Source organism: Terrapene carolina, unplaced genomic scaffold (assembly GCF_002925995.2).
Source record: "Terrapene carolina triunguis isolate 2854851 unplaced genomic scaffold, T_m_triunguis-2.0 Scaffold374, whole genome shotgun sequence".
In the NCBI taxonomy this organism is placed as follows: Eukaryota; Metazoa; Chordata; order Testudines; family Emydidae; genus Terrapene; species Terrapene triunguis.
The window spans coordinates 6,260,302-6,280,473 of NW_020664725.1; the positions used below are offsets into that span (position 1 = coordinate 6,260,302).

Consider the following 20,172-nt stretch of genomic DNA (forward strand, 5'->3'; position numbering starts at 1 on the left):
GATTTCTAAAATAAAACGAGTTAAAAGTATTCCCTAGTGCTGGGACGAAGGCTTGTGGAGTGACTTGGAGCATTCTGCTTTCCTGGCTTGTGGGATAGATAAGCAGCCACTCCTGTTCAGCGAATAACAAATAGGGAGGAGGAAGGCTGGAACTGGTTGCTGCTCTAGCTCAGGGGGTCTTTGATGGCGGGGTTTGGGCTGGTCTGATTAGTCCTTGCAGGGCTTTTCATGAGAAATGCTGTCTGTCAGTTTTCACAGCACCAGGACTGTTGGATAGGCCTATCATCCTGTCTCACCTTAGCTGGAGGTAACTTACAGGAGTGCGCTTGTTCAGACCCTTTCTGCAAACTGGAACCCGTCTAACTTCAATCTGTTTTGAACCTGCTTTGATTAAACCAGGGTACAGCCTTGTATGGACCGTCTTAAATAGTCTTAACCCCGGGTCGTTTTGATTTTTAGCTTAATGCAGGCCTTGTCTGTGTGACAAGTGAGGTTCTTACCCACGAAAGCTTATGCTCCCAATACTTCTGTTAGTCTCAAAGGTGCCACAGGACCCTCTGTTGCTTTTTACAGATTCAGACTAACACGGCTACCCCTCTGATACTTGAACTCTGAATCCGTTTGAATGCAAGTAATTGAGTTCAATACAGGGGTAACTGGGTGAAATGCCATGGTCTGTGTTATACAGGCCAGACTAGATGACCTAATAATAGTTCACTCTCACCTTAAAATCCATTACTCTAAAAACCAATTTAGTTAAATGGGTGCAAAACATAATTTCAGTACTCTTAACTCAATTTGGAACCAGGCTTATAATGTTTCAGGTTAAAATGAGTACTGTACAGATATTTTCAGTAGCTCTAAATGCAATTTAAGTGTATTAAGAGTCCACACTGTTTTGCACTGGATCTAACTCAAGTAGTTCAAAATCACCCCTGTATTTGATCCAGAGTAAATTACCTGTGTAGCCCAGGCCTTACGGTGATTAAGGGGGCTGTTTTGTTGCTTATTGGTTGTGCGGAGTATTGCTCTTGCCTTGTGAAAGAGGGCCAGGCTAACCTGGCCTTGTCTCTTAACTCCAAGGCCTTGGCTATTATTCCAGTGGAATTTCCTACTAAGGCTTTGAACATCCTGTTGAGGACTTATCTCCTGAAGGGTAAGGTCGTGTCAGAGAGGTGATTTTTCTAAGGGTGGATTTGGGCCATTGGTGCTGACCCAGAAGTGTGTGCACCTCTTGCAGTCTCTGCTTATTTAAAACCTGGCATTTAGAAAACTGTATTTTTATATTAAAACAAAGTGCAAGTGCCTTCCCAGATTTCTAGTCTTAGTTGTTGATCTATGAACTGTGGGTTCTTAGGTGAGCTATTGTTAGCTGGCAATGGTGAAGAATTGCTGAGTCATTTTCTTCTTGCCCTGAATGAGGAATTTAGTTATGCAAGGCAAATGGCCTCATCTGGTCTCAGGCTGTGAGAATGTCTAGTTAACTCTGCATCAATCTACACTCAAGTTACTCCTCTCCAGTGAGCTTAGCTTGCAGCCATGCTGCAAAACAACAAGTGCTGTGTCCACACAGGTCATGGGGGTGGTGTGAGGAGAAATTACAGGAAAGCATTGGAGGACTAGTGGTGCTACCTTGCATTCTGGTTGTGTTAGCAGCTGATTAATTGTGCTCCCAGTCTGAATGCCCTTCTAGGCCAGCCAACTCGAGTTAGCACCACTGCAACTGAGTGAAGGGGTTGTGCTGTGGATGGGATTTTAGGAGCAACACGTGAGTTAACTTTGCAGAGAAGTTGAGCCCTGTCTTCTCTGTAGAGTTTCTACTTATTATCTTTCCCCTGCCCTGTCCTGCCTAACTTCTTGTTACAGATTTAAAGAATCAGTAATTGTATCAGCATCTATGCAGGCCGGAGCAGATCAGCTGCTCTGTAAAGACCTTTATTGTTTTACGTTCTATGCTGCTGAGAGCTTTCATTAAGCAGAAAACTGAGGAGTGCTCAGATTTGGAGTCAAATTCTGTTCTGTCACAGCCTCGGAACCCCATATGGGTCCCTGCTATGAACGAGAGCAGAACATGAACAATGGCAGGTCCCCTAGAAATACCATTGATGGAGAATCCATAACCCAGCCAAGCAGAGCAGAGATGGCAAGGCCTGATTGCTTTAACCCTTCCAGGCTTCATGTGCAGCTTGTTCAGAGGTAATCAGTGTGGTAGCTAAGGCACTGCTTCTGGCTAGCAACCTCAATTATAATTCCTCCTTGGGCTGACCAGGAAAGACTGTGTCTATTAGCAAAGCTTTGTGGCAGTGCCACTTGTGTGAGTGTAGCTGTCTAGTTTGTCCATCCCACAGCTGAGTGAACTCTTCATAGGAATAATTTTACCTGATTAATTCAGCCTTTATTTTCTCTTCATGGGTTAGCAGCAAGCAGGTGGTCTGGTTGGTTGAACAATTCCAACTACTTCATTCAAATGAATTTTAGCCTTTGGGCTGTTTGGTGACCTATTGACTGCAGCTCAGTGGTGGCTGATTGCAGCTGTATCCACTCCTTCAGTGTGTGATTTCCACACAGGGCTTGTTAAGGCTACTGTTGCTGACACAATGCAGCAGAACTGGTGCTAATAAGCACTATTTTGTTGCAGTTGTAGCCAAGGAGGACAAACTATATCCAGGACTAGTTCAGTAACCGTGGTTGAATCTGCTCTGAGCAGGAGGATAGACCAAAGATGGCCACTCAAATGCACAGATTCATAGACTTTAAGGCAAGACAGGACCATCATGAACATCTAGTCTGACCTCCTGCTCATTACAGGCCACAGAACCTCCCCCACCCACTCCTGCAATAGACTCCTAGCCTCTGGCTGAGTCACTGAAGTCCTCAAATCATGGTTTAAATAATTCAATTTACAGAGAATCCACCATTTACACTAGTTTAAACCTGCAAGTAACCCATGCCCCATGCCGCAGAGGAAGGCGAACGCAGGCGAACCCCCCCCCCCCCCAGGGTCTCTGCCAATGTGACCCGGGGGAAAATTCCTTCCTGATCCCAAACATGGTGATCAGAACTCATGAGCCAAACTATTTGGGACCTTTGCTCTGCAAACGAAATTTGCTCTGTTTGTGGTGGGAAATGACTAGGCAGTGTTGTTAAAGTGAGTACCTGGATTGTATTGGACCACATTTTCACAAATACTACTTATATTCACCCAGATCTGGGAAACACATGATTTCCATCCATTGGAGGGTTATAGAGACATATATTCACTGGCCTTTTCATTGAAGCCTTGTCCCATAATCTCAGACCAAAAAAATCAAGCGGAGTCAAGTAGCTAGTATGAAGACAACAGTATGGTTCAACCTACACACACACTTCCTCCTCTACTAGGCCTAGGTGCTGGTATGTAGGTGGGGAAAAGTTTGTGACCGAAAGGAGGTGTGTGGTGTTGACTGGTAGCAATCCTAAGAGTTTTATGCTGCATTTCCAAGGTGAAGAGTGGTTGGATCTGTTCAGAGCAGGGATTAGGGGATAACGAAGGAACAAACTAGCTCTTTTAGGGGTAGACTCGTTTTAGTTAACAAAACTCCCTGCTGTTTAACTCCTGCCTTAGATTGCCAGGTTCAAATTTGTCAAAGATGACTGTGAAAAAGCACATGGGAGCAATACAGGAAGGATGCTTAAAATGCAAAGAGACAAAAGGGGCCTTTTTCATCCAGGAAACTCCAAACCATGAGTCCTTTCAGTGCTAGCCCGGCAAAAACTGTGTCCCTGCCAGCCTTTGGCAACAGGAAAAAAATGTTTTTCCAACAGGAGCAGTTGGTTTCCATGTTGCCAATCCTAACTACTCATGAATCATGACCCCTGATCCCCATCATATCACTGGCATAAAAATCATGAAATGGCAAATAAACTTTTTTTTAGCGGGGAGGATATTTGCCTTCTGGGTTTTTTTTAAACCTTTAGGGTGCACTTTCAAGCTTCTCTCCGCAACCAGCAGGTCTTGAAAGTTTGATTGTTTTTATTAAGTTGTTTGAATCACAGACTCATAGAAATGCTGGACTGGCAGGGACCTGGAGAGGCGGGACCAAGTAAACCTAGACCAGCCCTGACAGGTGTTTGTCCAACCTGTTCTTAGAAATCTCCAGTGATGAGGATTCCACAACCGCCTTTGGAAGCTTGTTCCAGAGCTTAACTACCCTTATAGATAACGTTTTTCCTAATATCTAATTTAAATCTCCATGGTTGCAGATTAAGCCCATTACTGTGTGTCCTACTTTCATTAGACATGTAGAGAATTTGGTCACGGTACTCTTTATAACTGCCCTTAACATATTTGAAGACTGTCAGGTGCCCCCTCAATCTTCTGTTCTCAAGACTAAACATATCCAATTTTGTAACCTTTCCTCAGAGGTCAGGTTTTCTAAATCTTTTAACATTTTTGTTGCTGTTTTCTGGACTCTCCAATGTGTCCACATCTTTCCTAGTGTGGTGCCCAGAGCTGGACACCGTACTCCAGCTGAGCTCTCACCAGCACTGAGTAAAGTGAGCAGTTACCTCCTGTGTCCTACATACAGTGCTCCTATAAATACACCCCAGAATATTAGCTTTTTTTGCCACTGCATTACATTCTTGGCTCATACTCCGTTTGTGACCCACTATAAACCTTTTCAGCAGTACGACCATCTAGCCAGTTATTCCCCACTTTGTAGCTGGGCATTCAATTTTTTTTTCTTCCTAAATGTAGTACTTATCACTTATCTTTATTGAATTTCATCGTGTTGATTTCAGACCAGTTCTCCAATTTGCCATGGTTATTTTGAATTCTAATCCAGTCCTCCAAAGTGCTTGCAACTGGGCCTTTGGTGCCATCTGCAGATTTTCTATAGCCTACCTTGCACTCCATTATGCAAGCCACTAATAAAAATGTTGAATACTACCAGACCCAGGGAAGACCTCTGCGGGCGGGACCCCAGGAGATACACCCTCACAGTTTGGCAGCAAACCATTGGTAACAACTCTGGTTGTGCACCCATCTGATTTCATCTAGACCACCTTTCCCAAGTTTGCTTATGAGAAGAATGTTATGTGGGACTGTGTCAAAAATCTTACTAAAATCAAGTTATAGCTACTCCTGGGGGAAGGGGGTGCAGAATTCATACCTTCCGCAGATTTCTTGGCTCTCCTGCGGAAAAATGGGGAGCCAAGAAATCTGTGGGAAACACCCCCCCCCCCTTCCCCAGCAGCCGGGCGCAGCAGATCACTGCAGAGGGGAGGAGGGAAACTGGGCGTGTGTATGTGCCTCCTTGGAGAGATGGTAAGAGAGAGTAGGGCTGGGTGCCTGCCTGCCTTGCGAAAGAGTGAGACAGAAAACTGTCGCTCACATCCCTGTTGCTGCATCCCGGACTTGGAGGCGCAGGGCTGTGTGAAGCAGGCTCTGTCCCTGAGGCCGAGCAGAAATGTAACAACTAAGCAGGCAGGCTACTAATGTTCCCATTGTCAGTTAATTGTTCCCATTCTTAGTCAATTAAGGCTCCTTTACCTTGGCAGAGCCTTATTGTAAATGACAGTAACAATCCTTAGCTAGGAAGGTCTATGTGCTTTCTCCCTTTTTTTCCTGTGCCAGAGAAGCACAGTGGGGTTAGATCTATTTTACTCGCCCATTTAAAAAAAATGAAGGGTAATGATTAGGAAAACTGTGTGACTTTCATGTGTGAAAGTCGGAGCAATTTAAACGACAGTCTACTTTACAGCTCACCAACCACCAAAATAAGTCATGTAACTTAAATTAAAATCCAGGATTATTACTGGAATGCAGGGTATTGTAATTTAACTTTCGTGTCTTTAGGAAATGCTGAACAGTTGTTGTGATTTTTTTTCTCTGTATGGTAGTTTAAATAAATTAGCAAAATAAGTGAAACTAGTGTGATTATATTGCACTATTTTGACAAACAAAATATGCAGAATTTTGGGCACAGAATTCCCTCAGGAGTATATATCACAACTAGTGCTTCCCCCTATTCACTAGGACAGTAACCCTGGCAAAGAAGGAAATTGGGTTGGTTTGGCATGATTTGTTCTTAACAAATCTGTACCATCTATTAATTATAACCCTATTATCTTCTAGGTCAGTGGTCCCCAAACTTTTTTTTGTCTGTGCCTCCCCTTACCTGGTCCGTGTTCCCCCAGGACCAGGAGACAGTAGCAGAGGCCAGGGTTGGACCTGTGGCTGGGGGCGGGGCTAGAGTGGCGTTGGGGGCAGAGCGGGACAGGGTGATGCTCCCTGCCCGCCCCCATGGGGGTTGGCTTGGGCCAGACACCCTGCGCCCCCCCGAACATTCCTATGTGCACCCCCCTAGAGGCAGGGGTGAAAGTAAAATTGAGTTCTTACTGGTATGGGGTTGGCTCTGGTCCCCCCCAAAAGGGATGGGGCCTCTGGCAGAAGGGGTGGGGCTGGAGGGGGGGGTCAGCCCATCTGCGCTGTCTGGCCCGTGCTGCCCGAGGCTCCAGCAGCGATTTAAAGGGCCCGGGGCTCTGGCCACTGCTGCCATGGCAGCGGCAGCCGGAGCCCTGGGACCTTTTAAATCACGGCCCCGGGGCAGCTGCTACTTTTGCTTCCCCCCCACCCCCAGCGGCCGGGGGGACAAAAGGGGCAACGACATGAAAGCGCTGCCACGGCAGCTCTTTAAGCAGGATCCTTAGAGTCAGCGGTATGGGCCGGTACCGGCCGCTACTTTTTACCAGTACACCATACTGGTCTGTACCGCCTTACTTTCACCCCTGCCTAGAGCTCTGCCGCACAGTTCGGGGACCACTGCTCTAGGTGCTTACAAATTGATTAATAGCTTCTTCCAGTATCTTTCTAGGTTCCACAATTTAGGCTGGCTGGTTTATAATTCTCTCTTCCCCCATTTAAGGATAGAGCTGAGAGTATCAACTAATGACTAGCCTCCAGGGGCTGGTGTGTGTGTGTGTGTGTGTGTGTGTGTGTTAAATGCCAAATATCTCAGGCATTGGCAACAAATCTATTCCACTGTGTCATAGGCCTTCGCCTGCTACAAATAATGATGGAGATTCTTCTTTAGCTCAAATGTAGGTTTCAGAGCAGCAGCAGAGTTCTAGGTGGGACCAGATTTCTTGCCCTAGTTAAATGTAAATCCCTGCCAGCTGGTATGGATGGTAAAATGGTAGAATTTCCATCTACTCTCTCTGGGTTAGTGTCTGATGCAAAGTGCTTGTATCTGTCTTCTGCTGTTTGTATTAATGGGCCTGAACTGGAACCTGGTTTCCCCACCCTTTAAAAATAAAACCAAAAACCCTCTGGCGAAGTCTGGCTCTGGCCTTCATTACTCAGGGAGACCATTGCTAGGTACTGAATTCCTGACTGTTTTCTATTTGCTGTGCGGTGATCTGAACACCTAGACAGGAGAGGGCTGCCATATACATCTATTGTCATTTATTGCTAGTTAAATAGCATCAGGTGACTAATGGAGGAATATCATGAACATATTCTATCTTGGGGGGTGGGAGGGGACCCAAGATTTGTATTTATGCTTAATTAAGAACCCAGAGAGGATGCTCGGTGCAATCTGAATCGTGATGCTGCCTGTGGTCTGTCTGCCCCAGGGAGCTTACAGAAATCAGCCACGTGGCGTGCAGGGTGCCTTTGAGGAATGGCGACAATATCAAAGCAGGTGCATCAGACTTGATCCTGCCTGCACACCCCAAACTCCCACTGAAGTCAATGGGAGCTTGGCATGCAAGATCAAGTCATAACTATTGGGTTTTAAGTGAAACTCCCTATTGATTTCCATGTGGGATTCTGCTTGAAACTCATTGAGGGAGACAGTTCCTTGGGGGGGGGGGGGGGGGGGGACTTTTTTTTTTTGTTAAATGTCTTTACCTCTCTACAGCTGTATTGGAGAACAGCTTTTTTTTTTAAAAGGGTGCACACAAGTGTCAAGGCCTGCTTCCTTGCTCACAAATAGAGGGGTAAATTGGGGTTTAAAATCCATTGACATGATGAATGGCGTTTCACTGGTCTGAGAGAGATCAAAATCAGGACCATAAAGTAACTTTTTATTCCAAAGAATTCTGAAGTCTTATTTAAAGTTCTATCCACGTGTCTGATGCAGCCACTTCTGGGGTGCAGGGCACCAGCCAGCTGGCATGCAACACACTGCCCAAAGGCAGCTGGGTAGGTAACCCTTGCCTGGGGCACTGGACCAAATCTTTAATGTTTATGCATAGCGTAATGGGCCTTGGCTTTCAAGACTCCTCCACGAGAATCCTCCACAGTAAACATAACGGGATTCAGTTTCTCATCTTACTCAGGAAGGCAACAAGATGAGTTGGCTTAGTGGGGAATTGAACTTGTGGCTCTAAAGAGTCAAGGTAGCTTCTAACCAGAGGCGTTGCACACTCAGCCCTCCTTACCAGATTTATACTGAACTGATTCCCACTGGTCTTTCCCCCTTTGTCAGGAAGGACACTTGTGTTGGCAGGATGCTCTGTGTCTCATTTCCTGCAATTGATTCCTTCCTTAGGTTAATCTCCATTTTATAATCTAATTGTCCTTAACAAGGAACTGGGGAGGAAGAGAAATGCGGAGACTGACAGGATTTCTCTGCTATCCTAAGGCTGTTTAGTTTCAGGCATCTTATCTTCAATTGTGTTTGTTCTTATCAAAAGCCTATTCCAGCCCTGCATGAAAAGGACCAGTGATAACCTTTTGTTTTATACTTCCATAATGGTGCAAGCAGAGTTTACAAAGGATCCTGGTGCAACACTGTTATCAGACTGAATTGGCTGAACAATTCTGACCTTGTGCTGGCTCCTCATGCTTAGCCTCGTGCTGCCCAACTAACAGCTGTTAGGTTTGGTCTCTGTAAAAGGAAGGTGACCCCATTTCACTCCCATACCTGTACATTACAGCTAATATGTGAACACGCGCTCTCATTTGAAATGTAGTGTGGAATCTCGTGTGAAATGTAGACCATTTTAAATTACTTGCCCACTTTGAACATGTACATTTTGTTGGCTTTTGGATTGTTTAGATTACTTTGTCATATGCACCATGTGCCGGCTCTCGTGATTTTTATCATAAGTCTCGCGATATGTAGTGCATTTCTTAAAGCTCCAGGTCCTGGAGCCATGTGGTTGCTGAGAATCTTAGTTCGTAAAATAATCATCAGAATTAATAAAGCTAAGTGGCTAGCCTACATAGTTCCAGATAAAAGCTTGAAAATGTGTCCTCAAGGGCTCAAAACCCAGCAGGCAAATAACCCCCCTAACAAGTATTGTTGTGTGTTTGTTTTTAAATGTCATGATTTTGTGGAACGCAACTCATGACTTTGTTTTCTTTGGGCTTGGCTATTGGTTTTTAAGCAGAACTTCCTGTTGATTTCAATAGGGAATTCTGAAAACCCGCTGTGGGATGCAGTCCCGTGTGGTTTTTAATCATTATTGCTGTTACATCTTGCAGTATTCAATCATATTTTCATGTTTTTCTGGTTTCAGCTGTAATGCTGCATGATTAGGTTCTTGTGTTGGGACAAGGGAAATTGACATATCTATTTCACTTTAACAGTTAGTTACTGACTAGTCAGTTTGCTTCCAGTTTGCTCTGGGATGTGGCACCATGGTGGACCTGTATGGATTTCAGGGGAATATTTAGGATGAGAGATTTCAAAGTAATCAAAGAGATTGGGCTGCCCAATTCCCATTCAAATTAATATGAATAGTTTAAAGTGAATATCATGTCCTTACTGGACAGAAATACCCTGTTTCCATTAGAATCACTGAATATGTGTGTGGGAAGACTTAGAGATAAAAAGGCATCTACTACTCTAAAGGTTTTTATGGGAAACTTGTTTCTGCAAATTTTGACCTGTCTAAAGTCTCATTCCTGCTAAAATCCAGGAGAGTTTTGCCATTGACTCCACTGGGAGCAGCATCAGCTCAAGCACTTGTGTCTCAAGCACAGAGCTGGACGTAATTTGTCTGGATGCAAGTCTGTCTTGAAATAGTCTCTCCTGAGCATATGTGTGTGAATGGGGAATTAAAGTGTGATCCATTTCTTTAGCGGCGTGGAGCATCCCAAGCCTGTCTGGTTTGGAAGGCTGAGTTGAATGATGTGGTGCTGTTTTTGCCCCTTCTGGCACTTGCCGCTGGTCAGTTCTGTATTACAGACTTCTGTCAGACATAGCTGTGTTGGCCAGGGGTGTGATGAGGTGCAATCCCTGACTGACATAGCTGTGCCAGCAAAAGCCCTCAGTGTAGACACAGTTGTAGTGGCAAAGCTGTGCGGTTTTGCTGTTATAAGCTGCATCCCCACTAGGAATGCTTTGCCAGTGTAGTATACCGGGATAGCTGTGCTGACAAGACCTTCCAAGGGTAGACCTGGCCCCAGGCTGCATATTTGGTGTTGATTTGACTAATCCTTATTAAACATCGGCCTGGGCAGATGAGACCTGGGGTGTGCAGGTCTTTGGATTCACAGGCTGGGGACTGGAGTCTTGAATGGAAAGATTTATTTACAGATGACGACAAAAAACTTTGCTGAACGGCCCTGAATCAAGGTCAGATGCCCGCTCCAGTCCAGCAGCCCTGCTTGGTTAGATGAGACATGTCTTTTCCTAGAGCTCTCAGCCAGCCCTCTGACTTCCGACTTCTGGACATGTGTGGGGCCCTCTTCTTGTCCAGGCACTCTTGCTTTAGGGTTTCTCTCAATACGTGTGTCACTAGCACTTCGAGATGCTTGCAGGTCTGTACAGAGACCAGAAGAGATGGTAGCTAGGCCTTGGAAAGGACAGACCCCTGTGCCGAAATGATGGCTTGGCTGGGTCGTATCAGGTTGAGTCTCGTGTGCCTAGCGTTTCATGCCTCCAGTTTTTTGTTCTGCTTATCCCAGAACCCTGCGGTGGTGGTGAAGAGATGGAACTCAAGTGTAGTACCCGCAAAGCAGAAGATGTGCTGGATGCCACAGTTGACAATACTTAGCCCTTGCTGACCATGGGTGTGCGAGGCAAACACGCAGCCCAATCAGGGCTGCTCCCTCAGCTGCCCCTCCAGCAGAGCTGCGGTGAGTCCCCGCAACAACCCAATTGCACTCGCTCACCCTTCCCGCAGAGCCTGCAGTGACTCAGTCATTGGTCACACGACAGCAGCCTGTCCCAGAGTAGAGCCTGGGTCAGATGACCTGCTCCCCACCCATCCCCCCGGGTATTTCTCCAACCCCGCCAGAGCTGCAGATCAGTCTGTGCAACAGCACCACCCGACCAGGAACCCTCCTGCAGCCTCGCGGTGTGTCAGGCGTTCGAGCCCTACTCTGACCTTGCTCCAGCCTTGCCTCCACTTCCTGACTACTCGGCTTTGACCTTTGGCCTGGACCTGGATCCCAGCTACGGTACTGATTCTGGCTCGTCTGTGGACTCTGATCTCAGTTCTGACCCCTGGATCTCAATTGCAGCACCACCCTGGGCCCCGTCCCGTCCCTACATCCGGCTTCGACCTCTTCTCCAACTAGTAGGGTGCAGCTGAACACTAACTGCAGGTAAAACCAAAGACTAAATTTCATTTAGCATTGGTTCGGAAACGGAGGTTAAAACAGGCTTTTGAAAAGCTTGTGTGGAACAGCCATGACATGCTGTAGTGCCATCCTTCCCCACCCCACTGGTGCTACCTGGTCAAGTCCTGTCTTGGGCAGGCCATGAGCTGGACTGCAAGCTCTTTGGGGTTGGAAAGAGTCCTGTTCATCTCTGGGCATTGCATTAATCGCGGACAAAGGCAATGCTGCGGTTCCTGACCCCTGGGCCATGCTGTCCTGCAAGTGAACTCACTTTCCAGTATTACTTTCCTTTCACCTCTTTTTGTTCATTCTTCCTGATCTGTTGCCCTGCAGCCTTCTCAGCCGGAGCTGCCGAGCAAGCCAGAGCCTGCAGCCTGAATCGGAGCCGCTGGCTCTAAACACATCAGGGTTTTGGAAAGGTCACAGGTAACCTTTCTCCTGGTAAATCCTGATCCGCATGAGGAGGTGAAATCCCTCCTGGAATTTGGGAATTGGCAGCGTGGGGAGAGCAGGTATTGGGTGACACTGCCGAGTGATGCCAGCAGCATAGAGCCCCGAGACCGCTTGCTCCCTTTTGAGAGTGTTCATTGGTTCAGCTGGAGGATAGGTCTCTGGAGGTACAGTGGGGTGTGGGCTGACGGTGAAGGCGAAGTATCCAGCACCGGGTCTGTGCCTTCTGCTCTACCCAGTCCCTCACCGCAGATGTGTCTGTTGTCCTGCACACTCAGTCTCTGCCTTTTGCCAGCGTGGATCTCATGCCTGTGCCCAGAAACTATCCTCCGGCCGCTGTGCCTTTCCTGGGACCCCACCAGCCACGTAGCTGGAACTTGATCTCTGCCTCATGTCAGAGCTAGGATGGGACGGTGCCATCAGCCCTGTGGTGCCGGGCACATGGCTTGAAAATTCCAGGTTCGACTCCGGCTTGGGTGGGGTGGAGGGAACTTTTTTGTTGTTAAACAAAAATCCTTCTTATGTTCATGTTGTGAGAAGAGCTGGGGGCGGTGTGGAGAACAAAGACGTGTCCTCCCACCCCAGTGTGGAGTGAGCGGGTGTCGGAAGCCGCCTGGGTGGAGCCCAGTATCACACGTGCTGGATAGCTTATTGCATCTATAGCATTTGTTCTTGCTATCGCTGTGTCGCATGGCCTGGCCGCTCAGAACTGTAAGGTCACAGCAGGCTAGGACTTGCTGATCCTCCCTCTCCCCAAACAAAGTCCTCTACCCACCTCAGCGAAGGAGACTCACCATTTGCTGCTAGCAGTATAGGGCTAATGGCACACAGCTGAGCACTTTTAATCCCATCCAGTAGAGGGCAGTGGTGTGTACACACACAAACCTTTAGTGGGTGTGGTTGTGTTTAAATCCCGCATGCTGTTAGGTCAGGCATCTCTCAAATTGTAGTGGCTCGATCTTTGGAACAGCACGGCGCCTGAAGGCGGTGATGCTGAGCAGTGGCAGCTTGCTCCATGAGCAGGGTGCTGCACTGCACGCCTACCCGTGAGCGGTCTGCCAGCTAGAGAAGCCGATGCCTCTGATCCTGAACTCCTCTGAGTCACCATCGCGATACAGCGTCACGCTCCAAACACAACCTGGCTCTCTGAGCAGGGGATCCCATCAGCTCCTCTCTGCCGGCTGGGGCGTCTGCTCCTCAGTAAAACCTTCCTAGTTCAAAGACCTGCTCCCTCTCCCTGCTGCCCATGCATGCTCTGGGCGTGCTGCTGGCAGTGTGAGTCATTGCTTTCCCTGAAGTTCTGGTTTTTCTAGACAGATCACGATTCCTGTCTAAAAATACCTTGAACAGCCAGATCACAGAGGAGGGAGAGGCTCACTACTCCGGGAACCGCGCTTTTCCTCCTCTGTGCCACGTCATCACCAAGTGAACAGCTGCACTTGGAGGATGGGGAAAGCCACTGCCCTGCTGGCATTTCAGACCAGAGCACTGGGGAGCTTATGGCGCAGCGCCTGTCTTTACGGGCATGCGTGAGGAATGGCGTTCCCCTGCTTTCAGGTGTCCTGAATGTAACAGCAAAGCTGGACGGGCTCGCTGTTGGCCAGCACATTGCCTGACTGAGAACAGAATTCAAAGTGACTGGCCATGACAGCTGATGCAGTGGGTGGGTCCTTAGAGCTGGCCATGGGTTGGCTTTCAAGCCTCCCCAAGCTCTCCTTACTGGTAAGAGACACACACAGAGGGTCTCCAATCACTATTAAAAACTAAGTTTACACCTCCCGCCCATTTCCAAAGTGAGTGAGTCCCCTTATCCCCCACTTGCCCATGGGGAAACCTAGGCACAGAGGAAGTGATTTGCTCAAAGCCACAGAGGAAGCCTGACAGGGTGGATAAAAATCAATGATTTAAAAAAAAAAATCAGTTTTTTTTATTTAAATCGGATTTTTTTTTGATAAAGTGCCTTTTGAGGGAAAAACCTATCTAAATATTGTTTTAATAAAGATACATTATAGCTCAAAGATATCTCATGGAATAGGGATTATAAATTCTAATTCTGTAGTATGAGACAATATATTAATGTAATGTTTAAGAAAAGTTTTGTAAATGAGTTCCAATAGTTCATGGATTAGGGACCCAATTTTATGGGGTTCCACAGGCTTCTGTATAGATTATTTAGGTTAATCTTTCTATCTACCCAATGGAGCTCAGTGCTCAGTCTAGACGATACCATCAGAGATGCTTAGTTTTGCAGTTCTCAAACTGTGGATATGTCTCTCCGGAGGTAACATGCTTGTTAACAGCAAAAATGTTTTTAAATAAATAAATAATATATAGAGGTGAGAAATAACAGACCTCAACTCTATTGTCCCTCTGCAAATTTGTGTACACAGTGTCAATCTCTTACCTCTCTATAAAAGTGCAAAGTTTCAAAAAGTTCAATTAATAGAAGATTGTTGGGGGTGGAATAGATCTGGACAAGGAGAAGAAGTCTGGAGATAAATGTGAGAAGCAAGGGACATATGCTTTTTGTTAAAATATTATATGTTTGCTGTTGAAGAAAAAAAATCCAGATTACTCAACATTGTTGTTTTCAGTTAAATAAAACAATTTAAATGTCTGTTTGGTGATGTTCTCCTCCTAATACAGCATGGCAAGAAAATCCTCCAAATATTAATGATTAACCTGTTGAATTGGAGATAGTTCACCTCCCAGTGACTTCATAAATATCTGCTTCAATTACCTTTGGTAAACGAAATCACTAAACAATCATTCATTTTCTGATATAGCTGTAAAACTAATCTGAAAAGTTTTCAAAACAAGTCACTGTTTAAAAATGTATAGTGTGTACCTTCTAAAAATGAAACCTACACCTATCTCTGAGTTGTGAAGAATATGTATTAAGGTTATAACAACCAACAAGAATGCACTTTTATGTAGAAAACCATGATTAAATTGAGTCTTCCTGAATAGACACCCTGCTGTATTAGGGGGCAGAACTGTCTAGTTACAGTGGGGGAGGCACGGGGAAACTAAGTGACTTGCCCAAGGTGTTGCAAGAAGTTTGTGGCAGAGCAGGGAATTGAACCTGGGTCTTCCGAGCCCCAGGCTAGTGCCCTGGCCACTGGACTATCCATTCCAGACTCTGCTGCTCTCTCCTTCTGGCACTTTGGAAATCACTCATGCTCTGTGCCTCGGTTTCCCCAGTTGTAAAACAAGACTAATACCCATTTATGTAAAGAGATGCGAGGCTGGGATTTTCAAAGCAGCCTAAGGGAATTAGGCCCCAGTTCCTAACCCCCTTAGGCTGCTTTGAAAGTAAAACATGCTTACTATTACTACCTGAAAGCCATTGCCCTGCGGTGATCAAAAGGGGGCTAGAAGAAGAATGGCAGGGAAGGTATATTTCCATTCTGTGCCCCCTGAGAATTAACATCCATGAAAGGAAACACTTGCTGGCAGGTAGACGCTGAGCCTAAGTGAAGACACACTCTCAATTCACGACATGTCATGTCACCTTAACCCATGATCAATGGCTTGGTTTCAGTACCAAGTGACTGATGTCTCTCTAGTCCTCTTGCCTGATCGGTGTGTAATGTTTCCTCCTTGCAGGATGCTGCACTGTTACTGATTGCGTCCTCCCTGGCATGGATAACAGCTAATCCAAGCCTGGCAGACACAGCAGTAGAATTTGCTAGGGGGGATACAAGGGGTAGAACAGGAGGAAAAAGGGGAAAGAAATGAGCAAAATGAAAACTTGGTGGAATAGTTCCCTAGAGATGGTGGGATGCTCTTTCAGTATAAGCTCTCTCTCTACTGGCAAAACTCTTCAAGGACTCTCCTCCTTAGTCTACACTGGAAGACCTCTAGCGACCTTGCAATGCAAATATGATTTACCTGGGAAGCGTTACAGCTACTGCAGTGATGGGCCTTAGAAGAAAAAGGGAAAATGAAATATATGGTAGGAACAAAGTTTTAAGATTTTCAACCAAGGTGATGAGCCTCTTCTATCCTCATCCATCAGTTGTCTGCAGGTGTATGCTGTGTTTAGGAGATGCAGGGTTCTGACTAGTGGTTTTTCAGGGAAAGGGGATCAGCACTTTGAATGGGTTACTCCAGAATGAATAGGGGGCTTGGAAATGGCAATACCAGCTGGGAAGAGCCAGGACCGGATCCAGGGTTTTTGCCACCCCAAGCGGTGGTGGTGGTGGGGGAAAGCCGCGATCGCAATTGCGATCGGCGGCACTCCGGCAGCAGCTCCACCGCGCCGCTTTCTTCTTCGGGAATTTGGTGGCAGGTGCTTCCCTCCGAGAGGGGCCCGCTGCCGAACAGCCCGATGTGCCGCCCCTTCCCCTTGGCCGCTCCAAGCACCTGCTTGCTGGGCTGGTGCCTGGAGCCGGCCCTGGGAAGAGCTCATAATGCAAACTATGTAGTTTGGATCCCAACTTCTTCTGGGATGGGGATGGTGTCTTGTGTCTTCAGAGCAAGGGGGTTGGCTTGAGTAGGCCTGCTGGGAGCTGGTGTGAATTAGCAAGCCTCGTCCCAAGGTCCATGGGCACATAACCTCCTCTGAAATCTGGTTTTTAAATCCACTCTAATTGGTTAATATTCCTACAGCACTTGGAAGATGTCAAGTGCTAACTAAGTATTCTATATATCGCATTGCACAGCTGTTAGTCTGGGATCAGACCGAAATTAGGGCCAGCGTGTTAGGAAGTGTGACCTAGAACTCAAAGGAGGAGATTGGAAGGTGTGGTGAATGTGAGAATTTGGAGGGACAGGGATCTTGGATGTTCAAAGGCCCAGGTTTGCAGCTGTGGAGGCTGCATGCCCACTATTGTGGAACTGTGTGACTCTTCGGGGTCTGGCCGAGTTTTTTTTCTTTCAGATTTTTCAGTTCGAACAAAAAATAAAATTAAAAAATCAATGATTCTCTCAACTGTAATTGTGGGCACTCTAGGATCCTTTGGTATTATGGACATTACTCTTATATTGCAGAACAAGAACAAATCTAGCAGAATACCAGTGTGAATTCCTTCGTTACAAAATCTCTGCATTTTTCAGGGGAGGGAAAAAAATGTGGGTGTAAATGGATTGGTTTGTGGGGGCTCTTTTTTGGACTAACTTGCTTTGGTCTTGTTGATGTTAGTTGCGTGTGTGGCCTCTTTCTTCCCGTTGAGTCATCGGGGCTGCTAAGGAGGAGAAATTGTGGTTTTCTGCCTCTGCCAAAAGGGCTGAAGCGCTGTGTGTGGGTTAAAATGACAGATGGCTTCCTGTCTCGAGAGTGGTGTGAAGGGAGAATAAGGCTCCGTGCCACTCCAAGCTACCCAATGATTGACATGACTCCCCACCAATGGCAGACAAATCCACCTGTAGCGTATCTAGCAGAACTTTTTTATCCTGTAGTTAAAAGCTGAGTCGTGGGAGTAGAGTCAACGAATCCGGTCAAATGAAACCAGCCCACAGATTATGCAATAGCTAGGGAGGACTTGTGATCGGATGGGCAGAGAGCTATAAAGCAAAGACTGGAACAGGAGAATCTGCTTCCAACGTCTGAGAACTGAATGTATTTGGTGAATGATTTTAGGCCCCCAGTTTTACTTTGTAAAGCTGAATCTTCGGGGTTTTTCGTTGATCGTTGCATAGGAACTTAGCAGCTGGTGGAAGGTGCCACATTGACAGCCCCGGAGACTGAAGGCTCCTGTTTAACCACCGAGCGCTTATGGCACAAGGCGCAGCAATGCAAACTGCTCCCTCTGCCCCTTACTGTTCTGTCCTCTCCCTGGGCTGAGAAGGTGACAGGCCAGGAATGCTGATGGAACCTGGTTCCCTGCATGCCATTAGAGAACATGTCACTGGGCCACCTGCAGTCGTGGTCCTTTAACCGCCTGCCCTGCGGGAAGGGAAGGTCTTTTTTACAGCAACTCAGGGCTGATCTACACTACACAGCTAGATCGACATAAGGCAGCTTGCGTTGACCTAATTATGTCAGTGTCCACCCTACAGCCTTCCTCCCGCCGATGTAAGTACCCTAATATACTGACAGCATAACTCCACCTCCACGAGAGGCGTAGGGCTTATGTCGGTGTAGTTAGGGCAATGCAGTGTTTGTGTAGACACTGCTTCCCTTCCGTCGGCTGTCTTGTCAATTTCACAGCTCAGGCAGCTAGATCCTACCTGCTCCCCTGGAGAGCTGAGCGGCTGGATCCTGTTCCTGCTGGGGTGAGATGCCTCAAGTGGCTTTCCCCACTCAGTGCAGGGGAGCCCATGAGGCAGCCAGGGAGTTGCCAGCGGAGCTGAGAGACAGGGCTCTCATCTCCCCACACTGCCCTTCTTCTGTCTGCGGAAGCGCTTTCTAGTGTAGACATACGCTCGGTGTTGTTCAATGGAATTCACCTTGCAGGACAGGTGGAATCTGAGAAGGCTCGGACTAGCAGCACCTTGTTTTTCTGAACAAAAACATGAGCGTTGTCTTTCCCTCTCTAGTAGCAGAGAGGAGCGGCCCACTCTTTGTTTAATCAGGAGCAAAGCTTGTGAGAGGTGTGAAGGGAATAGAATTCAAACCTGCAAAGTTGTCCCCTGGTGACAGCTGTGACTGGGGCTCTTGCAGCCATTGGAGATGCCAGGAGCGCTCTTCTCTCCCAAAGAGCAGTGATGTCGGGATGGTTAGTTTAAAATAAGACTCTTACGTGCAGTTTTCAGAGTAGCAGCCGTGTTAGTCTGTATCCGCAAAAAGAACAGGAGTACTTGTGGCACCTTAGAGACTAACAAATTTATTGTAGCATACGCTTTCGTGGGCTACAGCATCCAATGAAGTGGGCTGTAGCCCACGAAAGCTTATGCTACAATAAATTTGTTAGTCTCTAAGATGCCACAAGTACTCCTGTTCTTTTTACATGCAGTTGTGGCTGTTGGGGTTATACTGGAGCTGAAGGGGAGGGGACCTCATAAGGGTCATGGCTGGATTCGGAGAAGCATCTGGACAACCTCATTCTATTCTGAACCTCTTGGTCAGCACAACTGGGCTGGAAGCCTCCCAGGAAGGAGGTTTCCTAGGGGATTGCGAGCACATTTGGGGGTGTGGCGAGCACCGCATTGCCATCCCAAAGTAGTCAAAGCACATGAATCAAATTCCAAACACCCATGGGATTGGCTCAGAGATGATGAGATTTTTTTTTTTTTTGCTTTTAAATGCTGCACTGGAGGCTTTTTATTTCTTTCTGCTTCCGGAGTCTTCCGGGTTTGCATTTTCAAGCTTTTCTCTGTTACCATGAAGCTAGACCATTATTTATTCCTTTATTTCAAAGGAAAGCTGAGATTCTGCGGGGATAACGTGACATCAGGAGCTGGGGTTTTAAGAAAAGCAACTGCTATAATGAATGATGATAAAATCAGGAGAGTTGGCAATTCTATGAAAATGACCTTGATGGAGGTATTTTATGGCCAGTTATTGATACTGAGGAGAAATTTGTCAGAACCTCCAAGAAGCTTTGGTTCCAATTGGTTTCTGTTTGTCCATCCTGATTAATGTGCACAGTAAATTGGTCCATTTATGCAATATTTCGGTTTCATGGCGATCAGTCTGTCCTTTCTTCTGTTGCACCCAGCCTCATGGGAATTACATGCTGTCTAGGCAAAGTAGGTCTGTATGGTGTGGGCCATCATGGACTTCATGGTGGCTCTGCTCTTCTCCCTTTTTTGGTGGACAACCCATCTGATTATCAAGTCACAGCTGTACACGGTGGTATTACGAACGCTCCACAGAGTCAGCTGATGAAGAGACAACCAAGGGTGCTAGCAGCCATCTTCATAGATCCGGCTCTCTCAGGGCTTTATGGTAACGATGTGCATCTGAGTCTTGGACTAATAAATTCTGCCAATAACTTGAAAGAGCTGATGAGAACACTGTGTTCCTTTAGTATCCAGGGCCTTTCAATGACCATTTTAATAGTTACTTACAAAGGGTTACATTTACACGGGGCTTGGCAAATCGTCAGGAGAACGTGTTCTGTCCTGGACAGCTTGGGATAAAAGGCCTGAGGCCATGGCTTGGTAAAGAGGGTTTGGAGAGGTTACTGGGGAAGAGGGCACGGTAGGAAGTATTTCTGGAATTATGGGAGTGTTAGGGGAGAGGGCTGGGCTCAGCAGCAGACAGGAAGTCGGAG

General features: G+C 46.8%; 1 protein-coding gene across 1 annotated transcript in view; it reads left to right on the top strand.

Moving 5' to 3' along the window:
* The window catches only part of ST14 (suppression of tumorigenicity 14), a 46,034-nt gene that overhangs the window by 473 nt on the left and 25,389 nt on the right, over positions 1-20,172 (top strand). The gene's annotated exons all lie outside the window — the stretch shown is intronic.